The 19,472-nt window shown below is 44.7% G+C and overlaps 1 long non-coding RNA gene across 3 annotated transcripts in view; it reads left to right on the top strand.

The window, feature by feature from the left end:
* LOC146246102 (uncharacterized) overlaps positions 1-19,472 on the top strand; it is a 50,450-nt gene that overhangs the window by 19,984 nt on the left and 10,994 nt on the right. For all 3 annotated transcript variants that reach the window (XR_014734611.1, XR_014734610.1, XR_014734612.1), the window contains exon 2: positions 13,435-13,498. This is a non-coding gene — a long non-coding RNA (uncharacterized LOC146246102). The remainder of the gene's footprint in view (positions 1-13,434; positions 13,499-19,472) is intronic.

Genomic DNA, 19,472 nt, shown 5'->3' with positions numbered 1-19,472 from the left:
GGCAAATAAACTCAATGTGATTTCATTATATTTTCCTTCAATCAAATATTTCTATTTTCTATACTTCTAATTTGCTTAAATTCTCACTCCCTTGAATTAATGAATTGCATGTGCAATTTTAAAATCTGCACGTTATTACAGGCGATATGCGGATACTTGAGTTTTGTACGATGTTTTCGTTTTATTGTCATACTTTACAACAACAAGGAAACATACTATCCTAACTATCTAAATATTACAAAGTTGTAGAACATTTTAATGTGCATTAATAGTTATATTAATGCACATAAAAATGATGATTCAATATTTATTTTCTCCAGAAAACGCGTGTCAACATTTAGCCTATTAGATGGGTCCCAATATCAACACCAGTGGTTATCAGAAGGGTTTATATCCTGGTTCAGCAGGATTCATCCGATGCCTGCGGTCCCTATCTTCTATATGTTCCAGCCACATCGAGGTGGCACCGACCTCAGACCCTTCTGTTTGCTTGTGCCGTGTTGGCTGTGTGGTGGCTGTGGCCCGGCCCGGCCGCTAGCAGGCTGGAGGCTTATTGTGGAGGCAGCCGGGATTGTTTTGAGGATCCTGGGGCCACAATGCCTTTTGTTTTCTCACTCCACTGGTTCCTTTGGTCTCTCTTCCTCTGTCTTTGAATTTGCTCATTTTCTGCCCTGTTTTGTCCCAACCCGCACTCCCCCCCCCCCCCCCCACCCTCCCCTTTTAACAAACCCTTCCATAGCAACATGTCTCGTGGAGTACTGATTTTTGGCCCCTACATTTTGACTTGTATACAAATGAATCTATACATTATTTCTAAATGTTTATCTATTTAACTTATTTAACAGCTTGCATATTTCATCCAACAAAAGTTAACTATTAGTTTGCTTTCAAATATGATCAATTCAGATGCAAATGTAATTCAGGTGATTCTCAAATTCAAATGTTTACATGTCTGTAAAACATTAAACCAATAAATAAGTGTTGGCATTTTCTGATATTTGCTATAATTAATTTCTAAAATATTTGTCATAATTTTGTAAAAAAAAAAGGCATAAATAATAAATGCCATTTGATTTGAATTAGACAAAAGGAGGGGTTCTTTTGTTTCAAAGGAACGCTAGTTATTCAATAGTAAAATATTGACATTCGCCCCCTAACCTTGGCTCGTTATTTTACACAATATATGATACTAAGAGCTGCTCTGTCTCTCTCTCACGCACATACACACGCACGTCTACCCCCAGCGCCCCCCCCCCCCCCCCCCCTTTCTATTAAAAACCCATACTCACGGTAAACATGATCACACAGCTGGACATGAGAGACTACCTGAAGACACACTGTAATGACAGCTATCATTTTGGCTGTATTAAAAGCTTCATTGCTTTCAGGTGGCCTATTCTGACTAAAGAATAGAGAGTCCTTGGGATTACATTTTTACATTGGTTCATTCTCAATAGCTAATGTTCATTCATTTGGAATTCAAATTTGGACAATAGTTGTATGCAATATTATATAGTATCACATGATGTGGACTATAACAAAATTAGACTGAGTATAAGGTTTCCTGCCGTGTTTCGTTCTCTAAAATTAAAAAAACCTCCTAAATAAATTAGGACAAATGATTGATTTGTTGGTTTGCATGGTTTTAAGTGCTTTTCTTAGATTACACTATTACATTATGAAACTCTTAGTTCTAATGAAACATTGATTGCATTCACAATGCAATATGGGTTGTATTAAACAATGATTCAGGGATTTGTAATCAAAGTTCAACTTTATAAATACGTTTTTAAACTAAAATAAACATGAATGATTTTTTGGGGGGTTCGGAACAGTATGAAAACACACGGAAAGGAAAATGACGGTCTTACAAGTGAGAGCGAAAAAAAGAATTCCAGGTCTGGCACACAACACAGACCTGAGTAGAAACAAGAAAACGCTTGCTAAGCTATCCGTTTCACACATGCACGGACAGAAGGTTCGATATTCATTCGATCGATGAATGAAAAGGCACAATGGCAAAATCGGACGGGGCTCCTTTTCAAATCCACGTCTCCGATGTCCCCCCTCACCGCCTACCCCTCCACAGTCTGCAGTCGCTGGGCGGCTGGTGTGGCAGGCGGAGGAGAGAGAGCGAGAGAAAGAGAGAGAGAGAGAGAGAGAGGAGAGCAAGGGTTACATCAAGGCTGCTCCCTGGACCGTGCAAACAAGTCTAGACCAGTGACCTGTTCAATGGCTCCTTTTGAGGAGCAGGGCAAGTTCGGTCAGGGCGAGGAGAAAGACAGGCGTGCCCTCCTTTCACTGACGGAGCGGCTCACAGCTCACGGCTTCCAGGAGGTAAGGAGGGCTGGGAGGGCAGGCATCTGCTTCCATGGTTACGGGCCGGGTATGGGGACCCTGCTATTGAGGAAACTTTGGTTCTCATGCTCCCTCCGAGGCAGTGTCACGCATTTTAAAATTGCGGGCGGGCGGGCGGGCCAGTACGAGGAGCGGATCCACAGCGAGTCGCTCTTTGAGTGGGAAATAAAATGATAGCACATGGCAGTTTGAGGTGGGGAGGAGGAAAAAGAGAGAGAGAGAGAGGGGGATGCTTTGGGGATGGGGGCGGCAGGAAGGAAAGAAGTACGTCACATGATCGCCGTGAATTCCAGATTCAAAGTAAGATATCTTTTTTTTTGGCGTGAGGTGAGATGTTATTTTTCATCTTTCTCCTTTTTTTGGTGGTTTTTATTTTTTTTGGGAGGGGGGGGGGCGGCGGGTCTCTGTTAAAGCAGCTTTTGTCCATGAGTCGTATTGTTCTGTGGAAGTCGCTAGTGTAGATGATTTATACTCTGAAAGAGCAAAGGTCAAGGTTTATGTGGTGAACTCTTTTGTTGGAAGGTGGTGAGGTATTCTTAATGAGAATTGGCCCCAGACATCAACATTTACGTTTGGCCAAGAATTGTTAAATAAATAGAATGGGTGTATAATCTAAACAAATAACGCTGTGCGGATCTTTCTGTGCACATTTGTTGCTTAATCGTTTCATTTTCCTGCGTAGCTCTTTATTTTTTCATTCATCTTAAACTATTCCTATAAAATATATATTTTTTGGAACACTGTCAATATTACAATGTTGTAAAGAGTACTAAAAAGTCCCAAAGGTATAGTCGTATTTTTATAGTCTGTTTCAATCAAATCATAGACAAGGTCATTTTTTTTGTTTTGTATTTGTGAAAATACAAATTGAAATTCCCGTTTGTTTGTTTGTTTGTTTTGCGTTTGAACCCGTTGCTGTGCGTGGCAAGCTTGTTTTGTTGTCGTTCTCTATGGAGGAAAGAGAAGCAGGAGGCAGGGGGAGCGTCGGAGCGTCGGAACGTTGAGTTTGGCCGCAGCAGCTGATGCTCGGCCCCCCCTCACACACACCACACAGAGCGGACAGATGGCCGCCCCCGAGGAAGGGCTCGGGGCGGAGGATTCGCTCCCAGGGACCGTGGGAAAGTCTTTGGCTGACTTCACCTGCTCAGGGAGCTGCGACCGGATTAAATACCAATGAGAGAAAAACGAACACTTAGCGTTAGCGTCGGAGAGAAAGGGACTCGGGGGGTCCGCGCTCTGTGCGAGCGCTCCTTTCTACGCGGTGATTTTGTTGCCCCGCGGAGGCTGGGTTCGGAGAATCGAGATCTGTTTACGGGTCAAAATCTTTCATTTGAAGATGAAACTATCTCACGTGAGAAGGGGGAGAAAGAAACAAAAGAAATCTGGGTTTTGTTGTTATCTTGGCGTGGTGACTGCAGCGTCCTGGCCTATTTCCCCCCCCCCCCCCCCTTTTGAGCATCATCTCTGTTCTCCATTATCATCCTCGTTTCGGAAACGGAGGCGGTTGATCTGTGGTTTGCACGGCCCGTTGACACTCTGTTTGACCATCTTCTTCTGGGCTTTTAATTATCTCGGGGTCTCAGAAGGACGGCCATGTGTGCTCTTTGATTTAGTGTTATTAAAAAAGACTCAAGGCTGCTTGTTAGGCTTTGAGCTGATTCACACACACGCATCGAATTCTTGGCCATTTGAAAGAAGCCACAAGCATTTACATTTAATGGAACATTTAATCCGTATTTGAACAAAGCAAAGATTCACTTGTGATTGAAGATAAGTGCTGGAACATTAGGTTACATTTTTAGGAGTGTATAATATACTAGTCTACATAAAGACATTTAAGGGGAAGGAAATGGATGTACAGACTGTATGGAAGCGTAATAAGATCAAAACTTGTCGTAAAGAATTCTCAAATATATTTAGGTAAAAATGACAAAACTAAATATATAGTATAACGCTTTGTGTTCCGATGCATATCCTTCGGTCTGTTTTGACTGATAAAGTGTATATTTACGCCCTGTAATGTCCTGTAATCCATCTTGAGTAACTTATACCGTGCTACCCAGGGCCCTGACTTAGGCACCCCCAGATGTTGAGGGAGCATAGAGACCCTTGCCTCATTTCTATTTTAAGTTCCTGGTCCTCACAGAAAACAAAAAACAAAAAAACAGACCAGTACTGTTGTTGCCTCTGAAAGGCATTTTGTTTGATGGTGGTTAAGGAGTGCCATTGGGTTGGAGTCAAGTGCACTTCATCTGAGTGGGATGTAGGTGGGGGCAGGCAGATTGTGGTGATCAAACAAAAAAAAAATGGTTATGCATACTGCAGTGCAGTAATGCCAACAGTGTTTGACTTGCAATGTGAACTTGACTTTATTTTCGGATGTCCAAGAGACCTTCTAAGAGTTCTGCTGAGAGCAACACAGACATATCTAGAAGCCCAGACTCTGCCAAGGCTGCTTTTCTAATCATGAAATCACCTGGGGGGAAACCGGAACAATGATTATAGGATGAAATACATTTTTGCAGTACTGGGTGTGTGTGTGCGTGTGTGTGTGTGCATTATAGTGTAATGTCAACTGAATTTCAGGAATCCACAGCAATAATTTGTGTAGCCTAGATACTTGTCAAATTATTTTCTTTATATTGTTGTTCCACGTTCTGGTCGCCATCCTTAATTTATGCTATTATGTTATTATCCCTAAATGCAAGGATTACATCTTGCTAGGCACATTAATCAAATCACTATTGTAGATTTAGCCAGGGCATGACTATAGAGTCTATCATATTTCAGTTAAATTGTTCCATACCTTACTTGATAAAGACAAAACATTAAATCACTGGATGATTTTGTCATGTTCTGTAAACAAGAAATTATATCGCTCGTCTTTTAGTATCTTAAATTGCCCTAAAAAGAATGACTAGCATCAACTTCAAATATCCTTTCAGTTCAGACAGTGTTTTACAAAGGCATTTGTTGTAAGGTAATATTATATATTTTTTGTTAAGTAGTAACATTTAATGGTAAAAAAAACCCCGCTGTTTGGGTATGTTTTATTTGTGTTTTTTAGGTTTATTGGCCTTTCTGTGTCATACTAAGTAGTATGACACAGAAAGGCCAGTACTGTTAAAACCAACACCTCACTAACAGTAGAAGCCTACAATGCTTAGTATGGACACACAGACCCCTATACATACTGTACACAGCGCTGGACTGTGTACATGGATGAGGAGAGAGCACTAATTGGGTTATTAGACCTGGTTAACCATGTGTGTCCCTAAACTGTACATAAATACACATTGAAACACATCTCTGGTCTACCAGACCCGTTCACTTGCTATTTTCAACATGCTAATTTGCTATTGGCCCAAAGTACTGGTTTCAAAGCTCCACATCATTAATCATAGAGAGCGTTACTGCAGTAATTACACTTTTCTCACAGTGTGCATCACGGTCTCGCAATGTATCAACACCACAGTGTACAGACACCTTTTTATATATGTTTTATCGGTCAAACATAGCCATACACTTGGACATACCTTGATGAACAGTCACACAACACTCTAGATTGTGGTCAACATGTCATCCCTGTGTACCCTGAACATCCCAATCAGCAATAGTGAATACCTTGTGCGTGCTAATGACGCTTTGGCGATGGAAGTCTTGTGAGAAGGTCAGAAAAGGATTCTCGAAGCGGAGTGTTGTTTCAATGTATTCGCCACAACTTGAGAACAACGCATGATCATAATGAAATATACAAACCTCCCAGGAAACAAACAAGGGGGAGGGGGGGGGGGGGGTAGAATCAGTGGCAATGCTATGTAAACCCTTTAAGATCATTGTTCCACAGAAAATGGCCCCCTGGGGCGAGTGACACTGGGTCTGAATGGCCTGTCTTCCGTGGGATTTAACGGGTTAACGTCAGACAAAGGGAGCTGGGAACATGTAGCACAGCAGGGGGGGCCCCCCAGTGGAAACACCAGGCTGCCGTCTAATCCAGCGCTCTGTCCCTTCCTGTTTGCTCTGCCTGGGATCATGGATGACTGACACGCAGCGCGCTCTCCGCAGCCACTACACGGCTTTTTAGTGAGCAGCCACATGTTTAAGCAGGGACACATCTCTGACTGCAACCCCATCCTCTTCCACCTCCTCCTCCTCCCCGCTACCCCCTTCCCCTCGTCCTCTGGCTGAGCCTTGCTCCAGGCCTTGATACAGTTTCACACTCTTTTGTTCAGGCTGGCCACAGAGATGGATTGGAAGACAAATGTTTTAATTCCAATTGGATGAACATGAACTTCGGGGGGCCAACTCTCGGCTATGATTCGCCCCAGCTGCGTTCGAATATTAAAACGTTTGCAACGTGTGGACGAAACCTGAAATAAATGTTGCATGTGGACCTCGCAGTGGTAGGGCACGTTTGCCCCAGTCCAACCTCTGGGACAAATGTCTTCGTATTTTCCTAAATATATTTTTGTCGCTACAGTTTAGATACGTGGAAATGCTACTTCCATTCTGCTAACGTGCAGAGATGAAATATCACTGCATTCAAGTCATATTTATTAGGATTCTTTTTGGGGAGTATTGGTTGTGTATTTCAAGATGGCTTTATGACGCTTTTTTTTGTTCTTGCGGATTATGAATTTAGCTGATGCTTGTATCCAAAGTCACATACTAGTGAGGAAGCACAGCAGACTTCTCATGTTGAACCAGGTCAAGAAAATGTCTGAATCGTAGATATATTTTTAATTATATTTTAAATCCTGAAAATATGGCATGTCTCTCATGAACATTAATTGGCTGTAAATGTAGAGTCAAGGGAGGGAGTATCTTATCTGAAAACATGTAATGTTTTCTGCAGTAATTCATACTACAGTAACAAAATACCAGGTGCAGTTAATAGTGTGACAGAATTATTGTGTCCCTAACGATTTAGTTTTAGAAATGGGAGAAAATACAAATAGCAACAGTTGTTGCTGGAAGTTTAACAGTTCCAAAAGGAGCATAATTAGCTATTTAATGCTCTAGAATTCCCATGTACCTACACTTGGGCAAAGAGCAGATAATTATTATGTCATGACCCAGTCCTTAAATGTATTGTGAGAACAAGACCTGGTTTAAGTATTCCAAAATGTATTCAAGCTACACTATACAAATAGCAAAAACTGTGGCAAAATTATGCAGTGACCATCTTAAGTATTCAGATCATGCCTACCGTACCTTTTCAGACGGTGCAAAGAAAGCCAATTACAGTCTAATGGTCTTCCTCCTCATTGTGAGGCAATACCGCTGATTCACCTGCATGTCACCTTCTCTATTAGCTACTGCAGGAGCTGTTAAGACTCACACAATCCTGCTCGGTGCCAGGAGGGAAGATACCTGAAGCGCAAATAGTCATTCAAAAACAATTCAACTACGAATACACATCCCATGTATTACATGTTCTACCTTATTGACTTGTTCTTGCTAAGAGGCTAATTGCGGTCTTAAAGCGGGCAATATATTTTTCCAAAGGCTTACACTAATTTGAGTAATTTCCTGTGTCTTTTCCTCCATTGTCAGTCAATTGCTTTGATAATGAGAGGCTGGGCAGAGGATTATCTGTGGGACAGTGTTTGGTAAGGATGTGCAGAGAAGAAGGTATCATTATGAAAACTACCTCCTCTGCCTGCCAAATGAGAAATCCTCCTTAATGTATCACTCTATATGATAGCCTGACCGGTACACCGTCTGCAGAGTAACTATGGAAAACATCTTGTGGTTTAAATTATAGTGGGGTTTGTGGTTCTGACATATTTCTGAACAACTTTTCCTCGCGAGTGATAGACTGCAGACTGTCCCAGGGTTGAAACAATTTAGGTCGATGGTCGTTTTTTTTTTTTGCAGGTTATTGGCAAACGTCAAATATACAGTGTCCATTCCGTTTCTTCCTTGAAACGGTTAAGGAAACAAGTTTGTACATGGTTTATCTTGTGGTTCTGTAGTTATTGTGTCTTGTGGACACCCAATCCTCAACAGTAACAGGCAGAACTTTGCTTGGCACATGCCACTCATAGTGGAATGCCATTGTGATCTCAGCCTTCCATCTCTGCATAATAGCAATTGTATCCAAGCCTATCTATGCTTATCGAATGCAGTAGGTCAAAAATGTGCATTTCTGCACTGCTTTTGTTGTCATTCCTGGGCAACCTGATATGAACCAGCAATGGTAATTAAAAGCACGATGCTGGGTCTTGAGGTGAGCTGAGTCATAAGAGAACCCGGACAAAAGATGCCATAGAAATCCAATCCATTTAAATTATCTTTTGAATTTATACATAAAAAAAAAAAAATGCTCAGGTCAATTAAGGCGATGCATTTATCCAGCACTGTGTAATGCCATATTTATTGATCCACATTGAGAATTCATGCACTCATGTGTAAGATACATTTATGCTTTCCAAATTCAGACGTTTGGAATTCATTAGGTATTGATCCTTTATAGTGATGCTAAAAGCACATCGTCTGATAGCGGGACCTATCTGGAACGCTGTTCCAGCCAGGTAATCAATTCGGCACCATTCACATACTGATGTCCTTTCAGTTTGTTATTGTTCTGCTTCCCCCATTGCTTTCTTGGTAAAGGCATATCTATCCTTGGCATAATGACTTTAACTCAATGCCACTACTATTCTTCTTATCTTAATTAACGCCAACACCCCTCTCCTGAAGAAGCAGCTTTGTTTTAGGTGGGTTAGAGTTATAGGGATTATCTGTACCCAATCTTCCTCCAGGGTCAACTGCTGTCTTCTCTTCACCAAGTCACCGTGAGACAACCTTTTCTATGTTATTGGTTTCCTTGTGAAGCAAAACAGACAATAGAGTGATTGGGAAACATCTTTTGTCAAGACCACAGAAAAAAAATCTAGATTTAGCATTGTTCTATCCATACAGCGTTTCTTTTGAAATTGCTCCTTGTTTCAAGTCAGTCGTACCTGGTTGGTTGAAAACCTTTTTTTATTTATATAAATTTTCCCTTATCTCCACACAGCCTCTCACTCTCCCCACCAGTCAGAACCCTGGTCCTCATCTCCCAGCCCTCCCTTCCTCTCTGCTGATTGGCCCAAGCGTGGCCAGCTGCAGCCAATGAGCCTCGCTAAAAGTGTCAGTGTTTAGTCTGGCGCTAGGCAGTAGGATCGACTGACAGGCAGGTCAGGGAAAGTCAGGGTGCTGGCTCCTTGCCTGGCAAACCTCTGTTAGCATTTAAGGAGTGGGGCCAGACCAAGGCAAGGCCAGGCCTCTCAATAGGGGAAAACCAGTGGAGCTTGTGTGCACAACCTCAAACCCTCTCACCCCTTCCTCACTGTACGCTACTTTGTTTTTCAGGGGGGGGTTTTTTCTCTCTCTCTCAAGACTCCAAAGAAACAATGAAGACTTCCTCGGTCATCGAATCTTTGATTTAAAAACCGTAGTTCTAGTTTAACGAATGATACCACCTCCCCACCCTCCCCCCCCCTCGCATTTTTTGGAAAGATAGAACAGAGGTGACCTATTGTCAGAAACATGCCGTACGTTCCCCGCAAATAAACAGACATGGACCTCGGAGACAGTGGTTCTGTACAGTTCCCTCCCGAGATTCGGCCTCTGATTATAGTCTGGATTAACCTGTTGTCTGTTTTTGTGTCATGGCTTGAGGCAACATTAAATTAGTGGTGATAAGGGCGTACTCGCTGGCGTTGAGACAAAAATAACTGTGTGTCTCTCTGGTGAGCCTTTGGAGAATAAAACAGCGGATATTATCTTCCCCCAGAGCTTAGGCTGCCTGTAGATCAGACTTGTGGTGAAGATTAACAAGCCATGTAAAAATAATTTTGACATTTTACTCTGGCGGCAAATGACATGCCTCAGAAATATGGGGAAACTGCATGTGTGTATGTTCATGCAGCATACAGTGTATTAGTCTTCAGTCAGAAAGGCTGCCTTTTATGGGTTAGCTCACCAGATTTCATCAGAATTGTCGTCCTCAGTGTTGTGGTAACCAACGTTCCGTAATGCAAAGGGGTGCTTTTGCAATTTGATCAATACATTCATGTCCAATTCTCTTTCGCAGTAAGTGTTTTTCACTTTCTGTCTCTCGAGTCAACTAAATCTTCATTTTTCACATCACTGGGAGGAGGTGTGTCTGATTTTTCACCCCTGTCTGGTTTGTGATGGTATATTCCATCCCAGGGGATGCCAAATCCCCCCCCCACACACACACACACACACACACACACACACACACACACAGACACCCCGGTCTTATTTGAACTCTGACCCTGGCCTCCTGCCTCTCAGGATATGAAATGACCCCCCCCCCCTCCCCTCAGTGTGGGGGGTGCAGGAAAGGGAGGTGGTGATGGGGCTGTTTTGGAGCTGTTTCAGCTGAGTCTGTTTAATGGATGTGGAACCAGATGAGTCTCAGAATCCTGGTCGGCCCCTTTGTCCGAGACTCCCATTACTCTGCCTGTAAAAAATCGGCTCTGGACACTCGACCGGTCACCCCACTGGCCGTGATAAAAGATGAGGCACGCTGGCCGGACAATGGATGACGCATGAATGAATTATGACATAACATACATAACACAGACCTGTTATGTAGCCATATAGTGGTATACTCTCTGGCCCTTAGCGTGTCCAACTTTGTAAATGGCAACATGTCTTACCGACACAGGGATGTATAAATATAACATACCGACACAGGGATGTATAAATATGAATTTGTAATCTGGAGGAAACAAGCCCTTGTCTGGCATGACAGACACTGACAGACAGTGTTGTAATCATCACAGGAGGTGAGCCAGCACGGCACAGGCACAGCAGCTTGGATTTAAGGCTGAATGATGTGGGGGAAACACATGCAAAAGAGGGTTTTTGTGGCATAAATTAGATCTCCTCCCTGGTGAATTCCTCGCTCTGTTAGAGCCAGAGGTACAGTACATGTCACGTGCGTAAGTTATTGCCATGAACCCACTGACTCCTTCTGGCTCGTACTGTAAGGATCCAATAAACGACAATAGTAAGAGGAGCTTTCTCCATGATGTGTATTCATGGGACACCCATCAGGAAACCATAGAACAGCCAACTATCTGATCTTGTGGGATATCTTTGCAATCCATAGCAGTTAATTCCACAAGTATCCCTGCCCAGTTTGAACCGCAATCAGTTGGATAGAACCTGACACTGCCGTGTTATTGTTAGCTGGTATCGGTCTCATTTCGATACGGTCATTTGTATCTCAGCTTTGTGTATTTTCAGGCCAAGCTGCCTTGCTGTGATTATCGAAATTATCGTTGAATGATCAGTCTGCTGTACCCTTGCAGAATTGGTAAAAGGCAATGTATTTGCAAGAAGCTCCTAAACGGTCTGAGGTAATTGGACAGCCTGGTTTCATGGCGGCCATGTTTGTGTGCTGGTGCTTTTACATGGGCCACTATGTAAGACCTTCTAAGAGTCCACTGTGCCGACACAGCTGTCGACCTTTTCTCAGTCTAATACGCAAGTTCTGTCATCTAGCACTCTAGAAATAGTGTTTCGATTACGGGAAAAGTTGTCGTTTGGGGGCTATTTCTAGTTGCGTTTACTTTTGTGTGTTTCATAGTTGTGTGTTTCAGAACACCACAAGTTGTGCCTTTTCTCATTTACGTAGTCGAAAAAAGTGTGGTCGAGGAGCTGAATTTGAAGCGGCCAACATGAACATCAAATTGACTTTGGAAGGCTCCGAGCATTCCTGCTCGACACCACATTAGCCTCCCCTGCTCCCCACCTCGAGATGATGGGCAGCCTGCCAGGTAGGGGTTGCCATGACTCCTAACGCCACCCCTTTGCACTCCCTCCCCCCACCCCCCCTTGAAGGTGCCGAATTTTCGGGGCAGGCTGGGCTAAGGTTTTGATTTAGACAAAAGATGTCTTCACAATGTCAGCAGAATGCTTTATGAGAATGCCCAAGCTCTCTGGTAGGAAACCATGTGACCTTCCAGCCAAGGTTTTGTAATGGTGCCAGAAGGGAAAGAAAGACAGAGAGGGAGGAGAAGGGGGAAAGTTGGAATGCGATGCTGGCAAAAGGTTTTTATTCATTTTTTCTTTTTTTCTTTTCTTTCATTCTTGTGTTGGCTGAGAAAATGGCGGACGGCGCGTTGCTGAATTTAACCCGACTTGCCACGGAACTGAGCTCCGAAATACAACTCAAACCTTTTTGTTTTATTTGGAGTGCTTGTTCTGCCTGGCGCCCATGTCGCATTGCTTTTTAATTCGCATTCAATCCGGCAGCTTGTTGCCGGGTAGAAAAAATGGGCTTCAGAGGAAAAAGCCAGAGCAAATAGATGATGAATCCAACATGATAGTAGCCTGGGTAAGTGGCATTGACACAGGCACTGTCCCATTACTCTTTACCTGGCTTTGTCGCACTGCGGCCGCCGGAATTTTCCGCTGTTTGGGAAACTCTGCTGTTGGCACGGTTTCTGGTAGCTGACCGTGGCACGCTCCATTACTCTGGCAACCCTTGTCCATCCAGCAGATTTATTCAGCTCCTTGCCATGGGCTTTTAGATTGTTACTGCCTGGACTAAGTTGGGCTAAGCTCTCGCCACAACCTCAGAGCTGATGGCAAAGGGAGAATTGGCTCGCCTCATTTGGGGTCTAGACTGGGACATAGACCTCCTCCACATTATCATATACCCTGAATGATGGACTTCCATGCAAATGTCATTTTTGGAAATAACCTGAAGCGTTTTTGTGATTCTGAACTGAGCCGCTTTCCTCCTGCCTATTTCGTATTTGTGAGTTTCCAGTATGGTTGAATACTACAACTTTCAAATAGAAGTCCTTGTACAAACACTGATGAAATGTTGAGCCATTTCTGTCTATTTCGTTTGATTTAATTCATCATGCTTCATCATGTTCCATTTTGATAAGTGCTTCAGCTTTCACTGTTGCTATTGATTTATTGCTCATAATGAATCATTCCTCATCTAGAACTTAAAAAGAATGTCGAAGGATGTATAACTGTAACTGCTGGTTTTTGTTCAAGCCATAAATCTTTTTTTTCCTTTTTTCTTCTTTCCAGAGGATATGAAAGCAAGAAATTACCACGGACAAATCAAATACCTGAGAGAAACACAATTAACCAAGTAAGTCATCACCACGAAAAAACACCATTCATATTTTGCACTTGTGTTTGCTGTGGAGCTTTTGAAAGTTGTTACACTAGTTTGCAGAAGGCACTGTGCTGTTGGCCCTCCTGACATGTGACTTGTTTGGTCATGTTTTTGGGCCAGACGAAATCAATGGGTTTGCTTGGAATATCCTCATGGTACTCTCTCTCTCTGTGTTCTTCTGAGAAAACAGAGTTGGGACATTTTTGATGGATGATCACCCATCCGTATCAGTCTCGATTCAATAAAAAAAAGAAAAAAAAAGTGAGTTAGGTTCAAAAGCAAACATATTCGTGATGTTCTTTATCATTGTATTGCATGCTATTTTGAGACTGTTTACCTACAAACTACAAATATCAATTCATAATTTTCCTTAAATTTTCCTTTGAATATAGAAAGAATTTTGAGACAAACTAAGTTGACCCACACTCTGCTGACTACTTTATAGTTTTGCTTGTTGGATTGTTTTGTCTGCACATCTTCCACTCACGGACAGGGTCTCATACTTAATGTATACGTATCTGGTTCTTAATAGCCCACGCCTCAGGTCCCACTGCAAACACAAAACACAGCATTCACGAATCCTTTATCATATCGAGTCCCTTTGATACTTTGAAGCTTACCGCGTGGCACAAACCCGTAGATCCGATCTTGTGGCAAATCTGAACCGCACAAGCTCGCCTCTGAGGGTCTCTGTCATGGTGGTGTGAACAACGAAAGGGTTTCCTTTTTCATTTTTTTCATGTACTATATTCAAAATGTTGCACATTCCCTCCCTTCCCCACAGTCAGATGAATGGGTCAGATATTCAGTCACGTCGTAGTAATGTGCACCTGTTGTTCAGTGGCAAGTTGTGCTGTCATCCTCGAGTGGCGGAAACGCGCTGCATTTTGACCAGTTAAACACATAGCGAACGTTTGTAAAGAGTCGCAAACGATACCACTTTGCGTGACGCCTTTTTTGAATTTGACGGGGAATCCCCCTGCCAAAAGGGAAATGCGTCGAACAAAAGCCAGGAGAGCGCGTCCGTGGACTGTAAACAAAGAAGAGGAGGCCTAGTGAACACGTGTGCATCCGGGTTGAGGTAGTAGGTTGTATGGTTTAGAATTACACCCTGGGAGTTAACTGTACAACCTTCTAGCTTTCCTTGGAGCACACTCATGACATCACCCAGCAAACGATGCGCCCGGTCGTTTGAGACGGGAGGATGAGTCGCATGAGATATCAGTGTCTTTTTCAAATCTTTTGGTTTTTCTGACGAGTTCTCATGTCGAGACCCATCCACGGTTTATAGACCTCAATGATTTCCGTCTACGGGTATCATTTGAGCCATTCCGAAAGTGTAGCCGTTATCTCTCTCTCTCTCTCTCTCTCTCTCTCTCTCTCTCTCTCTCTCTCTCTCTCTCTCTCTCTCTCTCTCTCTCTCTCTCTCTCTCTCTCTCTCTCTCTCTCTCTCTCTCTCTCTCTCTCTCTCTCTCTCTCTCTCTCTCTACTCAGGGGCACAACATTCGTTTCCTTTAGTGTTAGTGAGTGTTAGTGAATTGTGTTGAGTTTTTTTCAAAAAACGTCACCCATGGCATCCATCACTGAAGCTGTCTGTAACACAATACCCTCACTGTACCGTATCTCCTTAACCACGAAACCCTGCTCAATTCATATCCATCATTTGTTGGAAGGGTTAGGGATCCAGAACAACCATGCATGATTCCATAAGCGTAATTCTTTTTGCTGAATCAACAAATCAGCTTTGTATTTAAATGGTACTATTTCTGCTCTAGGGAAGCTGCAAAAAAAAGCTAAAGTAGAAATGAGCCGAGAGGTTAAAACACAAATCCTTTTGTTGAATATCACAGTGTTGATTACCGATTGGTCAATTTTCTTCGAAAAGGTGTAATTGTGTTCCACGTGTTGATTTTCCTGTCAAGCTGGCCTGGTTGAGGCCTGGGGTGCCTTCCCTAGCCAAGGTGCACTCAGTACAGGGCCTTGACATCGTCTGAACCAGACTCCAGTGGGCCCTGAACCATTGCCAGACTTGATGACGCACAGATGGTTGGACATAAACACAAAGTATGAAATGTAATATTGATAATAAATCTGAAGGTTCTCTGATTTAACAGATGCTTTTGTCCTAAAACAACTGACACGGCCCCTCGGTTTTACGGCCTATCCATTTTTGCGTCGTTTAAAAATTGTTTTCAGGTTCACTCAGGTTAAATGTTTCACTCCAGGGGTTTAGAGGCTTTGCTTTCCCACCAACAGCCTACTACCCGGTAGACAGAGCAGAATACTTTCATATTTCAAGTTTTTTCGGGCAAAGACGGAATGTTTCCAATGTGCTTAGTTCACGTTATCCAGCCGTACGCCTCATTAAGTGAAGGATGGGAGTACGGTATGTGGGCTGGTTCGGCGTTGAAACTTGTCCCAGCGATACAGAAGTCTCTATTACCGCCCACCTGTCCACTAAGCAAAGAGGTTCTTCCGGTCCTTTCCGGCCCAGCGCCAGAGCTTGTGAAACGAGTCGGATCACCACTAAGGGGTATAAATGGCCTCGTGGATCACTTTTTTTTTTGATTTACCGCTGTCGACTTGCGTTCGACTTTGTTTAAAACACGGTGAAAGGGAGAGGGTGTCGATGTAGTGGTTTGTGTCTCAACCGCCACAGGGATTTGTCTGTTTGATGGATGACACCACTCATACGGCAGAAGTTCAAGGATGGATGGACCACTTCTAATGGCTGCCATTAGCTCTTAGGTTCATGTAAACAATGGTCTCGGCTGTCGACGAACTTTGTTTTGCTTTTCAGTCAGACGTAATTGACATGGAAAGAAACCCGTTGACTTTGCGAAACTTTTACCGGTATTTACTCGGAGACCATCAGTGTGACTTGAGTTGGCCCCTTCATTCCAAGAATACCCCCAAAATAATCAAGGTAGACCCCAAACTAGTGGTCTTTGGACCACAGTGGAGGACCCGGAACCTTCTAATGTCCTCCACCACCAGCAGGCCTGCAGCAGCAACCTCAGCAGAGCTTCCCCCAGCCTCTTACCAACGCAGGCTGGCCGGTGAAAAGGAACTTAGCAGCTATCAATTAGGGCCCAAACAAACCTAGAGTGATATTAATGGGCGTTCAATGGCGGACGCGTGAGGGAGGCCTCTTCATTGAGGCTCAATTACCTCCCCTCCCCCCTCCTCAGCTGGCTCACAAAGCCAACAGGTTGACAAGGGTGTTTTAATCTGATCCTGCTAAAACCCTAGAAACTTGAGAGGGCTTTTTTTATCGCTTCTCCAAGGCCCCACGGGCTGCCAGGGAGAAGGCAATATGACCCACCACCATCCTCCGCCACAGTGCAGCTACCTCACCTCAGCTCCGGGCTGCCCAGATGGAGCCGGACATGGTCAATGGTCGGGGAAAGCTCTCTGAACCCAGACCCTCTCTGAACCCAGACCCCCTCTGAACCCAGACCCCCTCTGAACCCAGACCCCCTCTGAACCCAGACCCTTTCTGAACCCAGACCCTCTCTGAACCCAGACCCTCTCTGAACCCAGACCCCCTCTGAACCCAGACCCTTTCTGAACCCAGACCCTCTCTGAACCCAGACCCTTTCTGAACCCAGACCCTCTCTGAACCCAGACCCCCTCTGAACCCAGACCCTCTCTGAACCCAGACCCTCTCTGAACCCAGACCCTTTCTGAACCCAGACCCTCTCTGAACCCAGACCCTCTCTGAACCCAGACCCTCTCTGAACCCAGACCCCCTCTGAACCCAGACCCTCTCTGAACCCAGACCCTTTCTGAACCCAGACCCTCTCTGAACCCAGACCCTCTCTGAACCCAGACCCCCTCTGAACCCAGACCCCCTCTGAACCCAGACCCTCTCTGAACCCAGACCCTCTCTGAACCCAGACCCTCTCTGAACCCAGACCCTCTCTGAACCCAGACCCCTAACGAAGGCCAAGTTTAGGCCAAAAACGCACTCAGGGCAATCCTCGTTCCCCTACACTGTCTTCGCCAATCAATTTCACGAAAATCCTTGATCCTTCATCTTATTCCTCATTCGCCCCGACCCCCCATCCTTAATTAATCCCCCCCCCCCCCCCAACACAGTTAAACAGACCAGGAGAAGCAAGCCACATGGTGCCCGAGTTTATTTTAAGAGCTCCGTCCCTCCGTCCGCCCCCCCCCCCCCCCCCCCCCGTCTTTCTTCACCTCTGAACCTCGATGGCTCCTCCAGATGTGGGGGTCCGGGCGGCGCTGCTGCTGAATCCTGCTGCCTCAGCATCGCTCCGGCCAGCTGGCCGGCGGCACCGCTCCAAGCTCATTGGTTCCAGCTGGGCTTCCATTTACGGGACGGTTGGACAAATAAATTCTGGGATTAGATTGCTGCGGATAGGGGCGCTGGTTTAGTTTTTTGGACTGCGCCAGCCGTTCCTCTAACGGGGGGGGCTCATTCTGAGACCTCTTCTTGGCCGAAGTCTCCGAAGTTCTTGAAAAGGTCTGCAGAGTAAAGCGAGTGGAGTCTCAATTGAGGGTAATGGTCCTCTCCGAAATACGGCAGCGGTTATTTTTTTGTGCATTGCTGGCCATGGCCATGTACTGTACTTGAGGCCAAATGCAGTTATGATACAACATTTGTTAAACAAATTACATTAGGTGTCAGGCAATTTGTCCAATAACCAAATGCGATTTATCATTGAACAAAAGGAAGAGTCTCTCGACTGACAATCTAGATTTTTTTTCTTTATCTGTAAACACAAAGGAAATTTATGAACATCAAAATCTTTTGGCTAAAGACAAGCTTCTCTTGCAATGCGATGGATACCCCTTCAGTCCTTCCTAGTTTACAGTTAGTTTAACCGTCTAAAGCCACTGGCTATGTCATTCCACAATCTTTATTTATCACCCAAAAGACTCCCCATCCACACATTAACACACCACACACCAATTGGCTCCTGCTCTTAGTCTAGAAACTCTCTCAGTGATGTGATTGGCTGAACGGTCGTCACGGAGCGCCCGAGACCTTAGTAACACACTGTCTGCGACTAGGAAGTCGGCCACCTCCTTCCACGCATCTCCCGCTCATACACCGGCATCACCTTTCCTTTTATTTTTCGTCCCTTCTTCCATGTGAGGGGGGTGCAGTTTCTCCCCCCCAAGGCTAGATACCCCCCCCCCCTTCTAATGTGATCCGTTTAATGGCAAATGAATAACCATAACCCACCCGTGGCAGACGAGGGTGTCATTGATCTGTCTGGAGTCAGGCCTTCCCCTCCTCCGCCTGCTGCGTCAGCCACTCTCCTCCATCTATACGCCCCTGCCCCTTGACCCCTGGGACAGGTCGATGCCATTGATCGGGGAAGGGCAGGGGCAAGGGCAGGGTCCGCCGACTGGAACGCCTGCTAGTGTGACAAGACATGATCGTCATTAATGTCCCGCTGGTTGCCTGGCTGTGCTGTGCGACTGGCTGGATGCCTGGCTGGCTGACTGGGAGGCTGGATGGCTCGTTTGCTGTCTGGAGAGGCGCTGCAGCATCACATATACCCCCCCCCCCCCCTCTTCCTCCCTCCGCCCCTCCTTCATGTCCCCGTTCTCCTCCACTGGAGCTGCCTGTCTGAGACAGGGTTCTTTGTTTAGATACCTGGGCGATGCTCGACTGAGGTGTACGACGGCGATACGGATCGCTCTCCGCCACGTTAAAGGGGAGGTTTATCATGCAGCGAATGGCGTAATCGCGTATTGACAGCACATAATGGGGTTTCGGCGCTTTGCGCTCGCACACTTTTGAAATGGAGAATCCGAGTGGAATGGCAGGGTGGCAATTCCTGAATGAATTGCTTGCAGTTTTTTATAAAAAATACAAACAAGAGAGAGGAGAGGGAAAGGAGAGAGGGGCTCGGCGGAGACGGTCGGGGCTCGTTTACCTTTTCTTTTTTTTATTATATTTTTTTTTGAT

The sequence above is a fragment of the Hypomesus nipponensis genome, chromosome 20 (genome assembly GCF_054491055.1).
Source record: "Hypomesus nipponensis isolate SF chromosome 20, ASM5449105v1, whole genome shotgun sequence".
Lineage (NCBI taxonomy): Eukaryota > Metazoa > Chordata > Actinopteri > Osmeriformes > Osmeridae > Hypomesus > Hypomesus nipponensis.
This window is presented reverse-complemented; position numbering and strand designations above follow the sequence as displayed.